This window comes from Neomonachus schauinslandi, chromosome 11 (genome assembly GCF_002201575.2).
Source record: "Neomonachus schauinslandi chromosome 11, ASM220157v2, whole genome shotgun sequence".
In the NCBI taxonomy this organism is placed as follows: Eukaryota; Metazoa; Chordata; class Mammalia; order Carnivora; family Phocidae; genus Neomonachus; species Neomonachus schauinslandi.
Genome location: NC_058413.1, coordinates 66,805,701 through 66,821,613, shown reverse-complemented (window position 1 = coordinate 66,821,613; position 15,913 = coordinate 66,805,701). Strand labels below are relative to the sequence as shown.

Sequence of the window (15,913 nt, the reverse complement as noted above, 5' to 3'; positions counted from 1 at the left end):
GGGAGAAGATATTTGCAAATGACATATCAGATAAAGGACTGGTATCCAAACTCTATAAAGAACTCATCAAACTCAACACCCAAAGAACAAATAATCCAATCAAGAAATGGGCAGAAGACATGAACAGACATTTCTCCAAAGAAGACATTCAAATGGCCAACAGACACATGAAAAAGTGCTCAACATTGCTCGGCATCAGGGAAATCCAAATCAAAGCCTCAATGAGATATCACCTCACACCAGTCAGAATGGCTAAAATTAACAAGTCAGGAAACGACAGATGTTGGCGGGGATGCGGAGAAAGGGGAACCCTCCCACACTGTTGGTGGGAATGCAAGCTGGTGCAGCCACTCTGGAAAACAGTATGGAGGTTCCTCAAAAAGTTGAAAATAGAGCTACATATGATCCAGCAATTGCACTACTGGGTATTTACCCCAAAGATACAAAAGTAGGGATCCAAAAGGGTATGTGCACCCCAATGTTTATAGCAGCAGTGTCCACAATAGCCGAACTGTGGATAGAGCCAAGAGGTCCATCGACAGATGAATGGATAAAGAAGAGGTGGTATATATATACAATGGAATATTATGCAGCCATCAAAAGGAATGAGATCTTGCCATTTGCAACGACGTGGATGGAACTGGAGGGTATTATGCTGAGCGAAATAAGTCAAACAGAGAAAGACATGTATCATATGACCTCACTGATATGAGGAATTCTTAATAGCAGGAAACAAACTAAGGGTTGCTGGAGTGGGGGGTGGGGTGGGAGGGATGGGGGGACTGGGTGATAGACACTGGGGAGGGTATGTGCTCTGGTTAGCGCTGTGAATTGTGCAAGACTGTTGAATCTCAGATCTGTACCTCTGAAACAAATAATGCAATATATGTTAAGAAAAAAAAAAGAAGAAGAAGAAGAAGAAGGTAGCAGGAGGGGAAGAATGAAGTGGGGGAAATCAGAGGGGTAGGCAAACCATGAGAGACGATGGACTCTGAAAAACAAACTGAGGGTTCTAGAGGGGAGGGGGTTGGGAGGATGGGTTAGCCTGTTGATGGGTAATGAGGAGGGTACATTCTGCATGGAGCACTGGGTGTTAGGCACAAACAATGAATCATGGAACACTACATCTAAAACTAATGATGCAATGTAAGGGGATAATATAAGAATAAAAAAATTTTAAAAAAACTAATGATGTAATGTATGATGATTAACATAACAATAAAAAATTTTAAGAGAACACAAATCAATACATACACACACAAAAAGGAGAGGGATTCAGGAAGCAGCAGCTCAGTTGTACATTATCAAGAGAGGAGATTTTATTACTTATTACTATTATTACTATATAATTATTATTGAATTATATATATATATTGAATATATATATTACTATATAATTATTACTCTCAAATGACAGATTTGAGAGTATCTTGGATGCTCTGCTTACACAGCAGCTGTCACTAGCCAAAAGCCTGTGTTCAAGCATTGGGAACTAAGACTCAGGAACAGCCACTGAGCCCTTCTGCCCTGTCCCAGGGCCCGACATACTTGGATCTATTAAAGCTAAGACTTTTACAGTTATTAAGGATATTCCCATATGCATCCTTAACTGAAGCTTGTCTGGAAGTATTTCCTATTAGAACATTTAAAAATCAATTGCATATAATCCTATGCCATACGAGCACATGGTTTTTGTTAGCTAACACACCAGCCATAGTACGTACATTATATAGCCACCTGCTATATCATACAGGCACAGAAGCGTTCTCACTACAAATATTTTATCATCATAAGCAACTCTTTCTTTACAGTAGCTGTCAGAGTGGTTTATGTATTCACATTCACACATCTGTCTAGCTGCCAATCAAGAAACAAGTAGAGGAGGCAAAATGAGGGGAGCAAACCTGCTCCAATTGACCTGGCTTTCTCATGCAAACGCAAAACTGACTTGGACAGAATATTTGTGATACTTTAATGACCAGTAAGTCCTAGAACTTCACACATTTTCAAACTTCCTTGGCAACTCTGCATAGACCCAGACAACACCTTAGGGATCCATCTAGCTTATTAATTAGTCTTCACACTCTTGTCTGGTTTCCAACATTTTAGAGCCAGCTTGTAGAATCAGCTCAAGTTATAAAACCTGCTGCATCAGTAAGTTATTTCCCATAACACTAGAGGCACAATTAAATCAGTCTTTATAGCTTCTTGAAGATTTCATATTCAGTTACCTGATGCACCAGAAATTTCTCACTTTACTAAGTCAGGCATTTCCATTCTGTATTACTGCAATGAACTTCTTTCTAAGCTTTCTCAAGCTCTCCATTTTAAGTGCCTTGTTTAGAAGAACTCCCAAATGTAACCAAAATGTTCTAGGTAAGTTTATGACTAAGAGCCACCTAAACACCCCCCTCCCAGCTCTCCCTCTTCTACCTCTATTTTTCTTTCTTATTGCTTTGATCAGCTTTTAATTGGCCCACTAGAGACAACCAGAAACCTAGGGAAGAAAGCTCATTGTCCTCTACCTCAGTGTCTAATGTTTGCTCTGTGATGTTCTTCTGCTCTTCTTTGATAGGTCTTTAAGGACTAATCTCAGAGAAGCCCATTTTTAATAGTTGACCAACTTGAATAAAACCAAGAAAGATGTGGGAATATATAAAGATAAATTATACTCCAACAGAATAGAAATATGATGCAGCTCTGACAAATAGGTCCAAACTTTTTGCAAAGAATCCTGCTGAGACCACACTTGGACAAGACTTTGGGACACAGTGTAGGGTCATTTAAAAGAAAATGTTTTAAAATGGATTTATTATTTACCAGTGGACATGATTTCATACTTTAAAAGAAATATAATTTGTAATGAAACACCCTCACCCCACACACTACCCTACAGTGAATGATACCTACTTGTTCACAAATAGAGATAGCAAACTTCATAGGACAATTTGTTATTTATAGGACACTTTCAGAGAAATCATCTCATTTGATCCTTACATCAGGTAGATAAAGTATTCTCCAGTCCATTTCAGTAACTAGGATGCTGAACTCAGCATTTCCCCAAGATCACATATGTAATTAATGAGGGAGTTGAGCCTCTAATCCTATCTTCTTACTTCTGACTATTCTCTTTTTAGTGGCCTTGAAACTGATGCTCGAGCATGAGTACCTGACTGTGCCTGTCATTCCAGAAGAGTCCAAGGCCCACCCTGGGTCTGCAACCCTCAGCACCATCAAGGTTAAGGGGAATGATGCCAACTGTCCCATCATACCCCAAATAGGAGACAGGTCAGTAAAGCACATATTTTCACTACCATTACATTTTTAACCACCTTAGCCACAGAGGGTGCTCAGCAAGAACACCCTTCCAACCAAGTTGCACAATTTACAGAGGAAACACCCTGTGTATCACTTCTCCAAGCCTTTCCCTTTTACCAGCTGTTCCTCCTCCATCTTCCCATTGAACACCCCATTGCCCTTATTTTTTTTAAGATTTATTTATTTGAGAGAGAGAGCTCATGTGCACAAGTGGGGAGAGGGGCAGAGGGAGAGGATTTCAAGCAGACTCCTCACTGAGTGCAGAGCCTGATGCGGGGCTCAATCCCAGGACGCTGAGATCATGACCTGAGCCAAAACCAACAGTTGGACACATAACCCACTGAGCCACCCATGAGCCTAGTTGCCATTATTTCACTAAGATTTTCTGCATTTCCTGCTCGTTATTTTGTCCAGTGATTATTCTGTCCATTCTCATTCTACACAATGAGAAAGCCACAAAAACTTTCACCTAGCTTAAAAGCAATTAAAGCCAAAGTCTACCATGACCCCAGAGAAGACTTAAATCTCCACCCACCACCCATCCTGTGCTGGCAGGCTTCTCCATACAGGATATAGCACATTCAAGAATACATGCTCCCACCCTTGCCTAATTTCTGACTTATGCTGTAACACAGAGTCTCTAAGCAACCTAAAATTACTTATACTCTTTCTGGCCTCTGAAATCAGTGCTCCCTGCCTTGGCTACATATGCAAATTCTGAATAAAACTATGTCTGCCCTCATAAGACTTAATATTTTAAGATTTATTTATGTATTGTTTAGAGAGAGAGAGTGTACATGGGGAGAGGGACAGAGGGAGAGAATCCTCAAGAAGACCCCCCACTGAGCATGCAGCCCAATGCCAATGTGGGGCTGGATCCAACAAACCCATGAGATCATGCCCTGAGCTGAACCAAGAGTCAGACACAACTGACTGAGCCACCCAAGTTCCCCAAGACTTACATTTGAAATGGAACTCATGATAAAGACAAATTCTGTGTGAATTTTCTGGGTCTACACTGTGCCTAATAACCATGGACTATATATAAAAGCACCAAATATTTATTAAGTTGAGTCATAATTATGGAAAGAGTCAGGTATACGCATTCTGATAAAATGCTTATTTTAATCACTGCTTCAAGAGAAATATCAGATAAGATATTATCTGATATTTTCTTTATGCTATAAGAGCATAAAGAGAACAGATAGTAATATCTAAACTACAGCAAGGTAGCCTTGAATGTTCTAATATCTCTCACTACTGAGTTGTGTCATTTACACTTAAAAGCAGTTTCCACACAAATGAGACTATGAAACTAAGTGGGCCCGTTAGCCATTTTAAAATTATTTTAAACAGGTTTTTCTACATTTCCTTCAAAAATCAAATGTGTTCTTTAGTTTTGGCCACTTTTTTTTTTCATTTTTGGTCACTGAATATACCTAACACCATTTTTTTTAATTCAATAAACCAGAATTTCTGTTTTTGACTAGTTTTCAGGTGGGCCAATAGCTGTCCCCAGTGTTTCACATTTTCCCATTACTCTTTATCAAAATTACCGTGTATATTGTGCCCTTATGTGGTTTAAACACCAAATGATTTCATGGGTTACTTTTTCTTAGATTATTTATTTATTTATTTGTCAGAGAGAGAGAGAGCACAAGCAGGGAGAGCAGCAGAGGGAGAGGGAGAAGCAGGCTCCCCCCTGAGCAGGGAGCCTGATGCGGGGCTCGATCCCAAGACTCTGGGATCATGACCTGAGCCAAAGGCAGACATTTAACCTGAGCCACCCAGACACCCCTCATGGGTTAGTTCTATCATTTCCAAATTTTTGATGGAGAAGCTGGGACTCGTGGCAGCTAAGTGGCCTCATAGAGGACTTTACAAAGGGCACTACTGAAGATGGTGAGTGGATGTAGAGAGATGGTAAGCAGGGAAGATAAGCATTCCAGGTGCAGAAAATGGCCAGCCAGGCCTGAGTGGAAGTACACAGCTGAGTGAGGACCAGCTGCCCCAGGATCTTTCATCAGTGAAGACATTCCCCTTTGTCACCATCCTGTAGCTCATTCCTTGAATGACAGAAGGACTACCTTGCCTCTGGTGAAATATAATAGGCTTGTGATATTTTATAAAGAAAATATAAAAAATACTCCTTTATTCTATAATAACTTTTTTCCCACTGACTTGGACCCAAGTTTCAAAATTACCCCATTATACACAGAATCAATACACACTGAGTTTGTACACTGTTCCTTGACACTGACACTGTGTAACTTTGCAGAGACTCACCTAAAAAATGCAGGTAACAACACCTACTCCATATGGTTTTTGTAAGGACTAAACAAAATAATCTGTGAAAGCATCCAGTGCCTGGCACAAAGAAGTATGGTTTGGGGCCAATCTCAATGAATTTGGCTATATTTGGCTAGTGTCTCCAATCCAACCTAAAAAAGAGCAGGCAACCAGCTACTGGAGAGTTTATCCAATAACTCAATAATTAGTAACTAGGAATTTAATCTACCAGCTGTTTTAAAAAGTTGTAAAATGTTTTCTGTTTCTCTCCAGAATCATGCTGATGCCCCAAAAAGACATTAAAAATTATGTACAGACAATTGTGTTGAGGTAAGTGGCTTAACTTTTTAATGCTTCCCTCCTGGTGCATCAGCTAAGCCATTAGCACCAAGGGCAAATCTGGACTTCTTCCCAGGATCCCATCTGCTCCCCGAGGCTTATTTTAAATAATAATCTACTTATTCTAAGAAGGGAGATGTTCCCATCACATTAAACTGAGAGGTTTGGTGTCCCAGTTATTTTTTGTAGGGACTTAACAGCTCAAATAATTTCAACCTAAATGTTGGGAGTTGAGGGGAATAGAAACAATCTGGTATTAGATATTAGTCCAAGCAAAACTAAGTTAGGAGGCACTGGTGCTCTGAAAAAGGAAATACACAAAGGAGCAGAAAAAGGGCCAGATGAGAAGTTGAGTCCAGCAACTTACCAGCAAGTCAAGAGTCAGGAAGTCAGAGACAGAGAGGCAGGAGGGAGATGAGGCACAGCAACAGAACATGGCAGATGAAGCTGGCACAAGGTTCTACCATCAAAGACAGGAATGGCGTGAGGTTAACATTTGAAACATCTGCCCAGTGTTGGAATTGGGAGGACACAATTCTTAGCTAGGAACCCAGGCCAAACAACCAGCTATCAAATATGAAGGAGAATTTTCAGTTCCATCTCTCTAATCTTGCTATCTGACAACACTAACCAAAGAATTAGAAACAATTCTCCTTTGCCTGTAGGACACTGAGGTCTTCATGCTAACTCCTGGCCTTTCTTAGACAGCTTTTTTAGCTGGGTCTGTCAGCTTCTAAATATTAGTGTTTCCTTCCTACTCTCTCTAAATGATCTCATTTCAAGACTATACTTTCAGGGATCATTTCTATAGTTTGTTACTAAATGATCTCATTTCTTCATGCTTTATCCACCACCTATGAAGAGATGCCCTGTAGATTAGTATCCCTCCTAGATCTCCTTTCTGAATGCCAGCCCCATTTGTCAAGTGTTTAAAGGCCATCACATGGACATTTCATCACCTCCAGCCCATCCATACTTCCCCCAGTCAGTCATTCTCTCTCTTCCTTTCTCTTTCCCTTCCTCTCTCTCCCCCCTCCCTGCTTCCTTTCCCACTTGCCCATACACACACGTGCACATCCACACTTACATATACCTACACAAGCAAAAGCTCAATTTTGTATAAACCTTAATGTGTGTATAAATCACCTGGGTGTCTTGCTACAGTTCAGATTTGATTCTGATTTAGTCTGGGATGGGACCCCAGATGCTGCGTCTCTAACAACTCACAGGTGTTATTGATTCTGCTGACCCCTGGGCCATTCTTAAAGTCGCAATGGTAGCAAGGAACTAGGTCACCTAAATTAGAGTTGCACCTCTGCCACTACCTGGCTTCAGACCCTGCGTTATTCCATTCAGTGTCTTTATTCATAAATGAGACAAGGAGACTACACAATTCATGAGGCTTTTATGCAGTTCTTAAAGCATGAATCAGGGGCTGAAATCTATTAACTGTAGCTAACAAAATGTACCCTGTTTCTGTGCAGTGAACCCTATAAAAAACTAACCAGGATTTAGTAGCAATGCTAAACCAAACTAGGATTTAGTAACAACACTAAAGTGTTCAGAACACTATCTGCAATAGATATGGGTCCAGAAAACACATTCTTTAAGGCATTGGGCCAGGGGCAAAATTGGCACTGGTAAAACACAGTGCTATTTTGTGAAATAATAACAGTTTGAAATGACTTCTTTTCTCAGTGGGTCTGTAAATCAAATGAGAGCCATCAGAAATACACTTGGAGAACAATAACTAAATAAATAGTACCAAAACAAAACCTAAGGATAAGAGTATTCCAGGTCTAATGGTTATTTTTTATGGCCTTATAATAAGCAAGGTGTTTATGGCTGTTCTGTATGTTTCCCCAGGGGGTAGATGACATGCAAGCTCCATACTGGTTTTTATTTTCCTCTTGTTGTGGTGGAGTATAGAAGAAACAAGACAAGGCTTGGAACACTAAGATTTGGGTTCAAGTAAAAGTTCTGTCTCTTACCAGCTAGATAATCTTGGTCAGACGATATGAGCCTCTATTTCTTCACTGGTGAAATGCAGATGGTAATAATGCATGTGCCAGTGTATTGCTTTGGGGATCAAATTAGCTAATGGGAATGAAAGCTTAACAAAAATTACACTACACCATAGAATACCAGTGGAGAATGTAAGGAGAGAGGGGAGGGGAGGGAGAGGAATAGTGGCAGTTATTTTGGATAAATGCATTGAAAATGGAACACTTCCTATCACTTCTTTTCTAAAAACCTTCAATTGCCTCATTGTCTACAAAAAGAAAAAAAAAGCATGCCCTTTGAGGACCACCACAATTTTGCCTCTGCCTGCACTTCTAGCCCACTTTCTAATACAGCATGTTGGCTTTCTACTGACAAGTGACTGTAAGGTCTCCATATTGCATGAGTGAGTGGATTACTAAACATTTAAGAGGGAAATGTAACTACCATTTGGAATTGCATACCACGTGTGAGACGCTATGTATTAGTTACTTAATTTTTACAACTTCCCTATTGAGCTTGTAAATCATGTTATACTTGATGGTCCCTTCTGATTGCCTTGGTCCTACGAGCTAAAGGTCAAGGGGCAAAGTCTGCTCTGGAAGACTGTTCATTACCCAGTTTTTCCATAAAGTTCTTCCTTTTGGCTTATCAAAACAGGATTAATCAAACTTCTCAAAGATTAGAAGTGGAATCTATTTCCTTTTCATTATGAACCAGTGAAAACAATACTTCTGCCATGCCTCTCTGTCATTTGTTGATACAATATTTTCCAAAGAATAAAAGTGTAAAAATTTTGTGTGTACTCATTGTAAATCTAGTCATATTTACTATGACACATAGAATATCATGTGTTAGATTACTACAGGGCAATAATAGATTGACAACTACTGTGTGGGAACTGGCTGTACAAGCCAAGAGGAGAGGTATGAGATTCACCCTGAAAGAGGGCTAAGAAAAATTGGTTCTAATGTTACCATACCAGTTTACAGGGTGACAGTTATACAATTATCTCATTTTAATTCACTGAATCCTCCCCACCACCCTGTAAAGTAATCTAATCCCCATTGACCAGTTGAGAAAACCAAGACTAAGAGGAATCAAGTGACTTCCCCAAGGTTATGTGGCCTCTAGACACAGGAGGTCACTTTTAAATACATATCTTCAATAAATAAATACATACATACATACACACATACATACATACATATCTTCTAAATCTAAATCCCTATTTCTTTTATGACCCTACTTATTTCTCTAACAAGTAAATACACAGTACCTGCCAAGGACCAGGCACAGCTCTCCTCACCAAGCACCCTTTAGTAGCTCTGGACTTTCTGAGACACCAAGACTCAGTGCCTGGTTCCCCTACTTTCAAAATAACATGTGGCCTTGGAATTCATTTTTCCCTTGGACCCAGAAAGTTAACAATATTTAAATATCATCGTAAGAGAAGATAATAAATTTGACATTTGTGGAGACTTCGCATGTATTAAATCTTCCCTGGGATCACTAAGTCTGCTATCAAAGGTACCAACGTGTTGAAAAAGAGGATAGTTACTTCCCTGTCTTCCCGTTTTTGTCAGGCACAAAGGATAAGAACTCAGGGCAGGGAGTGTGAACAACACATTGGAGACAGAGATTAGAAACTTCTTCACTTTTAAGCTGAGGTCTTTACTTACATGTCCATTCATGCCACTGATTTATAGATTCATAGGCTGCAAGGGGACATGAAAAATGGTCCCTTAGCAAGAAACATCTTAAATAAAGCATTTTCACTAAAAGGCAGGAGAGTATAGAGGTTCAGAATATGAACATGGAAGTAGATCACTTCCCAGTATCAAATCCCAGCTGTCACCTAATAGTTGTCTGACCTTGGGGAAGTTTCCTAACTACACTATGCCTCAGTTTTCCATCTGAAAAAGAGGATGGAATATAGTAATACCTAGGTCATAGATTTTCTGTGAAGAGTAAATGAAACATTATGTTTAAGGTACTTGGAAGACTGCTTGATAAATAGTAAACCCTTCATAAGTACAATTATTATTGCCACTCGTTTGCTCAAAAAGCATGATTCTCTATGCCAACAGGCCAGGTCCAAACCACTCAACTTGACCTTCAGGCCTTCTGAGATCCTACACACTGTGTCTTGAGTTTTATTTCCCACTATCCATTCAATTGTATTTCAGTAGTATTACCCAATCACTAAGCTCTTACTAAGTGCAGTTTTAGGTGTTGGAGGTATAGAGAACAGGCAACACAGGATCCTTGGACTCACAAAACTCAGTTCCTCTGATTCAGCCAGCCCAGTCTCCCCACTACCCCTTGAAATGTCACATTTGTCTTGACCTTTATCCAAAACATCCTATCTGAAATACTTGAGTAACAGGACTCTCCTTTAGGCCTAACCAAATCTTATCTTCCGGTCAAAGTGCCCTCTTGCATGAAGCTTTCTCTGACAGTTCAACTCGAGGTTGCTCCCCTCTGAATTCCTACATCACAAAATTTAATTAGCTACTATCTTCATCCTTATGAAAATATTTTACCCACACTGTAACAAATTATGGCATTAGTAGTCAGAAAACCTTGATTGGAAAATCTAGTGCTGCTGCTTCTTAAGTACATGGTCCCAGATTTCTTTTTCTTTTTTTTTTCTTTTTACCTCTACAAGCCTCAGCTTCCTCATCTGCAATGGGAATCCTAGGACTTACCTCATGTTATTATGACAAGTAAGCAAAGCACATAGTAAGATATAGAAGGGCACCATAGCTATGATTCTGCTTAACATCAAATGAACCAGGCTCTACTATTGTGGCTGAAAAAAACACTATTTAAAAAAATTGCCCATGACATTTTCAAAATGACTGTTCTTTAACATGCAGTATCAGTCCACTAATTAAACCCTTTCTTCATCTTCAATGCAATTTTCCAGACAGACTATTCCTAGTGGTTCTTAGATAATCCTCAGAAATGTCAGTACCCTTCACTAATTCAGATTATCAGAGAAAAGCCAATCTCAAATAAGGACATTTCAAAATTATGACATAGCTATAAAATTGCTTCTGTATTACTTCTAAATACTGTTTTCATTCATCCATGCAATAAGGCTTTTTGTATTCCCATGCTGGACTTCAGAAATACAAACATGGAATAGGACAAAACCCTCTGCTTAATGAATCCACAGTCCATCAGAGGAGGTCAACATACAGCATCCAGACTGCAACCAAGGAAAGCATTGATGAGGAAGTCACCAATTCTATGTGGGGGACTCAGGGAGAATTTACAGAACAGTTGCCTGAGCTAAGATTTAAAAGATGTGTAGCAGTTTCCAGGCAAAACAAGGGAACAGCATGTGCAAACATACCAAGTCTGAAGGAGTGAAGATAATTCTGGGAACTGTACATAACCCACCAGGCTGGCACTCAAGATCTGTGTACAGGATGAGCAAAGCCAAGGCAAAAGATTTTGTGGAAGCTCTTATGTACTTTGCTAGAGAGTTTGGACTTTATCCTGTGGGCCCAAGAGCCAAGAGACCAGGTCAGAATGGACTCTAGAAAAGATCACTGGCAAAAGTGAGAACAGATAGGAACTGAGAGAGACTGGCATGCTAGGGTTATGGAGATTTATCTAGACATATTAGAAAGGAATTGTCCTTCCTACTACAATGTTTGCCTGGCTTAATGAAGACCTAGGGTTTATTTTAAGTTGAGCACATCAATTACTATCATTGTATTAAGTCATAAAAGGCCATGGCAAACAACTTCTGATTTTATGGAAGAGCCAACTAAGCCCAAGGAAGGAAAGCAGTGTGCTTTCATGCCACAGTAGTTAGGGAAGACATAGGATGAGCACTCAGGGCTCTAAACATCCAGCCCTTTCCACTTATTCTACTGCTAGGAGATTGCTTTTGTTTGTGAAAGGCTGTTTTTATCATGAGAGCAATTAAATGCCTCTTTCTCCTCCTTTTTTTTTCCTATCATTCACCTGATGTTCTGTTTACACAATTAATTTTTACTGTCTATGAAGAAAGCCTTTTCAAAGCCAAGGTAAATTTCAGCCTAGCCCTTGTCAGCCTGCTGGGCTGATTCCTAATTAACTAAGATGAAATAAATGGAGGTTTATTGTTGTTGAGCTTCTTAAAGCCCTCTGCTTATATTGGATTTGGAAGCACTTGACAGGAAGAATGTGTGTCTTATATTCCTCGAATTCGGACTTGACGATAGACAGATGACAGAGCAAGGGAGGTGTCACAGTAGGACACCAGCCTGGCAGGGGTTTCCCAAATCCCTTATTAACTACTGTGTTGATGCAGGGGGAATACTCCAGGAAATGCATTGTCGGAGAAGGGTCTGAGCCCAAACCTTACATTGGTGACATCCTTGTGTCTCCAAATTAAATACCCTTGAGAACCTCAGTATTGAGATAGAACAGGATTATTGTTGCAAGTTTATTATCATTGCAATTCTCATTCACACAACAATGGAGGTGGTTATGATTCTGTGGAAACTGGAAGTAATGGCTACCCACAATCTCATATGCTTTTTTAGCAGTCGTTTGAAGAATAATGACCAAAGTTTTTCCATATTTGACTGAAACCATAAATCTACAGAGCCAAGAAGTTCAGTGAATATTAAACACACACACACACACAAAAAAAAAAACATGAAAAAACTATACCAAGGCACATAATCAAATTGCTCAGAACCAATGATAAAAAGAAAAATCTTAAAAGCAGCCAGGGAAAACACTACAAGTTACATGTAAACAGGAATAAACATGAAAATGACAGCAGATTTCTGGTTAGAACACAAGTGAGAAAATAGTGAAGTAACATTTTTAAAAGACAATAGGAAAATAACTGTCAATTAGACTTCTGTACCCAGAAAAATAACCTTTGCAAATGAAGGTGAAATTAAGAATATTTCAGACCTACAAAATCTAAAAGAATTCAATACCGGCAGATCAGCAATACAAGAAATGTTAAAGGAAGTCCTTCAGGCAGAAGGAAAATAGTACAAGAGGAAAATATGAATCTACATACATAGGTACATAGATATCTACAAAGAGATAGGTATCTACAAACGAAGATAGATATCTGGTGTTCTTCCAGATATGGTAATACTTTTACAATGATAATTGACTATTTAAAACCAGGAATCAACAAATTACAGCCCACAAACTATTTTGTGGTATGGATGTTTGTAACCTCCCTAAAATTCACATGTTGAAATCCTATTGCCCAAAGGGATGGTATTAGGAGGTGGGGTCTTTGGGCAATGATTAGGTCATGAGAATGGACCCTCATAAATGAAATGAGTGCCTTATCAAAGAGGCTTCAGAAAGATCTCCTGCTCCTTCTTGCTGACTATTTTTTAAATAAACTACTACTAAAAAACATTCTCATTCATTTATATATCACCTATGACTACTTTGAACTAGAGTTAATTGCTGCAACAGAGACCATATGGCACACAAAACCTAAAATATTGATTATGTAGCTCTTTATAGAAAAAGTTTCCCAACCTCTGTTTTAAACAAAAATAGTAGCAATGTATTATGGTGTTTATAACATAATAAAGTAAAAAGTATGATATAATAACACAAAGTTCAGGAGGAAAAAAATGAGAATATACGGTTGAGAGTCTTCACTATATGCACAATGATATAATATTTCTTGAAAGGTATAATACAGATGTATGCTGTAAATCTTTAAGCCACCACTAAATAAAACAAAATTACAGTTAACTAGCCAACAAAAAACTAAGTGGAATCATATTCAATTAATCCAAAAGATGACAGGAAAAGTAGAAAAAGGGAAAGAAAAAGAAGGTAGATTTATGATTAATCTATCAATACTTATATTAAATGTAAATGGCCTAAATACCTTGATTAAAGGGCAGATATGGTCAGATTGGATAAAAAAGCAAGGTCAAACTATATGCTACCAAAAGGAACACACTTTAAACATAAAGACATTAATAGACTAAAAATAAAGGAATGACAAATAATATACCATGCTAACACTATCAAAGGAAAGCTGGAACAGCTACATTTTTTCAAACAAAGGAGATTTCAGAATAAAGAATACTATCAAAGATTTAAAAAAAGTTATTTGATAATGATAAACAGGTTAATTCATGAAGAGGATATAACAACCTTACACATTTATGAGTGCAAAAAGAAATAGATGAAGCAAAATATATGAAGCAAAATCTAATAGAACTGAAAGGAGAAATAAGTCTACCTTTATAGTCAGAGATTTAGGGTAATACAATTAAAACAATAATGAGTACCACTTCCCACCTATTAACATGCTTAAATTATAAAGTTCATCCTAAGAGTTGGCAAGGATGTGGAAGGGCTAAAAATCTCCCACACCACTGGTGGAATATAAAATGGTACAACCACTTTGGAAAAGTAGTTTGGCAGTTTCTCAGAAAGTTAAACATGACCTACCATATGACCCATACTTCCGCATTGGTGGTTCAGTGGTAGAATTCTCGCCTGCCATATGACCCATACTTCCACTCCTAGGTATTTAGGCAGGAGAAATGAAAGCATATATCCATACAAGGGCTTGTACACAAATGGTCACATCATCTTTATTTGCAATAGCCAAAAACTGGAAATAACCCAAATGTCCATTAATACCTGAATGGATATATAAACTATGGTATATATGTACAATAGGATACAAATCAGCAATGAAAAGGAATAAACTATTGATACATGCTAAAATATGGATGAATCTCAAAATAATTATGCTAAGTGAAAGAACGACCAAAAAAAAAGACTATGTACTATATGATTTCATTTATATAAAATTCTATTAAATGAAAGCTAACCTTACAGGAACAGAAAGTAGATCAGTCATTGCCAAGGGATGGAGGTGGAGGACAGCAGGGAGGATCTAGTGAGAGGAATTACAAAGATGCATGAAGACAGTTCTAGAAGTTAAATTTTTATTAACTTGATTGTGGTGATGGCTTCATGGATACATGCTTAAGTCAAAACTTATCAAATGGTATACTCTACATGTAGCTTATCAATACATCAATTATTCCTCAGTAAAGCTATTTTTATTAAAAATGTAAGGAGAGAATCACTGGTCTATATCAAGGTCAGCCAAAGGTGCCTGGAGAGGGCCCACAAAGCATAACTGCTTTGTCGGCAGAGAGGTACAGACCCAGTAGCTCCAGAGTGCTCCTGGCCCCTCCCACACTGTCCCCTTCCAGTACCTGAGAGAATATTAGTTCTAAACCCCATTTTGCTTCCTGTGAGAGCACATAGAGCTGCTGTTCCCTCTCATCTCAAGGGTGTGGTAGGAGGAAGTATTCTTTACCTACCACCATCTTTTTTTTAAAGATTTTATTTACTTATCTGACAGAGAGAGACACAGCGAGAGAGGGAACACAAGCAGGGAGAGTGGGAGAGGGAGACGCAGGCTTCCTGCGGAGCAGGGAGCCCGATGTGGGGCTCAATCCCAGGACCCCGGGATCATGACCTGAGCTGAAGGCAGATGCTTAACGACTGAGCCACCAAGGGACCCCCCCCCCACCACCACCATCTTTTCAGAATAACTCTCTCTGCTATCACCAAACACTGACAGACACCGGAAGAAGAGATATCCACAGCTTTGAACGATTGCCAATGTCTAATTTGTACTGTTAGATTATACAAAGCTTTTTCTCCATGCAATCATTTAGGAAGTATCCAATCATTTAGGGAACTGAAAAATAAATCTTTTTTTAAAAAGTACTGACAGTGTAATCCATCATTTTTTTTTACCAATGTACTTTCCAGCACAAAGAGGAACAGTGTAGAAATTAAGGAATTAGGGTACAATTATAGATGTGTTGCTTATCTGTGCTCCCCTCTATGTAAAATCTGAAAAATTCTTTCCATCACTAAATATTGCACCACCCACATTCTATACTAGCTACACATAGGAGGCAATACGTGATGC

General features: G+C 38.8%; 1 pseudogene; it reads left to right on the top strand.

Annotated features, from left to right (window-relative positions):
* The first annotated feature begins 6,726 nt into the window (after positions 1-6,726).
* LOC123326353 lies at positions 6,727-6,822 on the top strand (annotated as a pseudogene).
* The last annotated feature ends 9,091 nt before the right edge of the window (positions 6,823-15,913 follow it).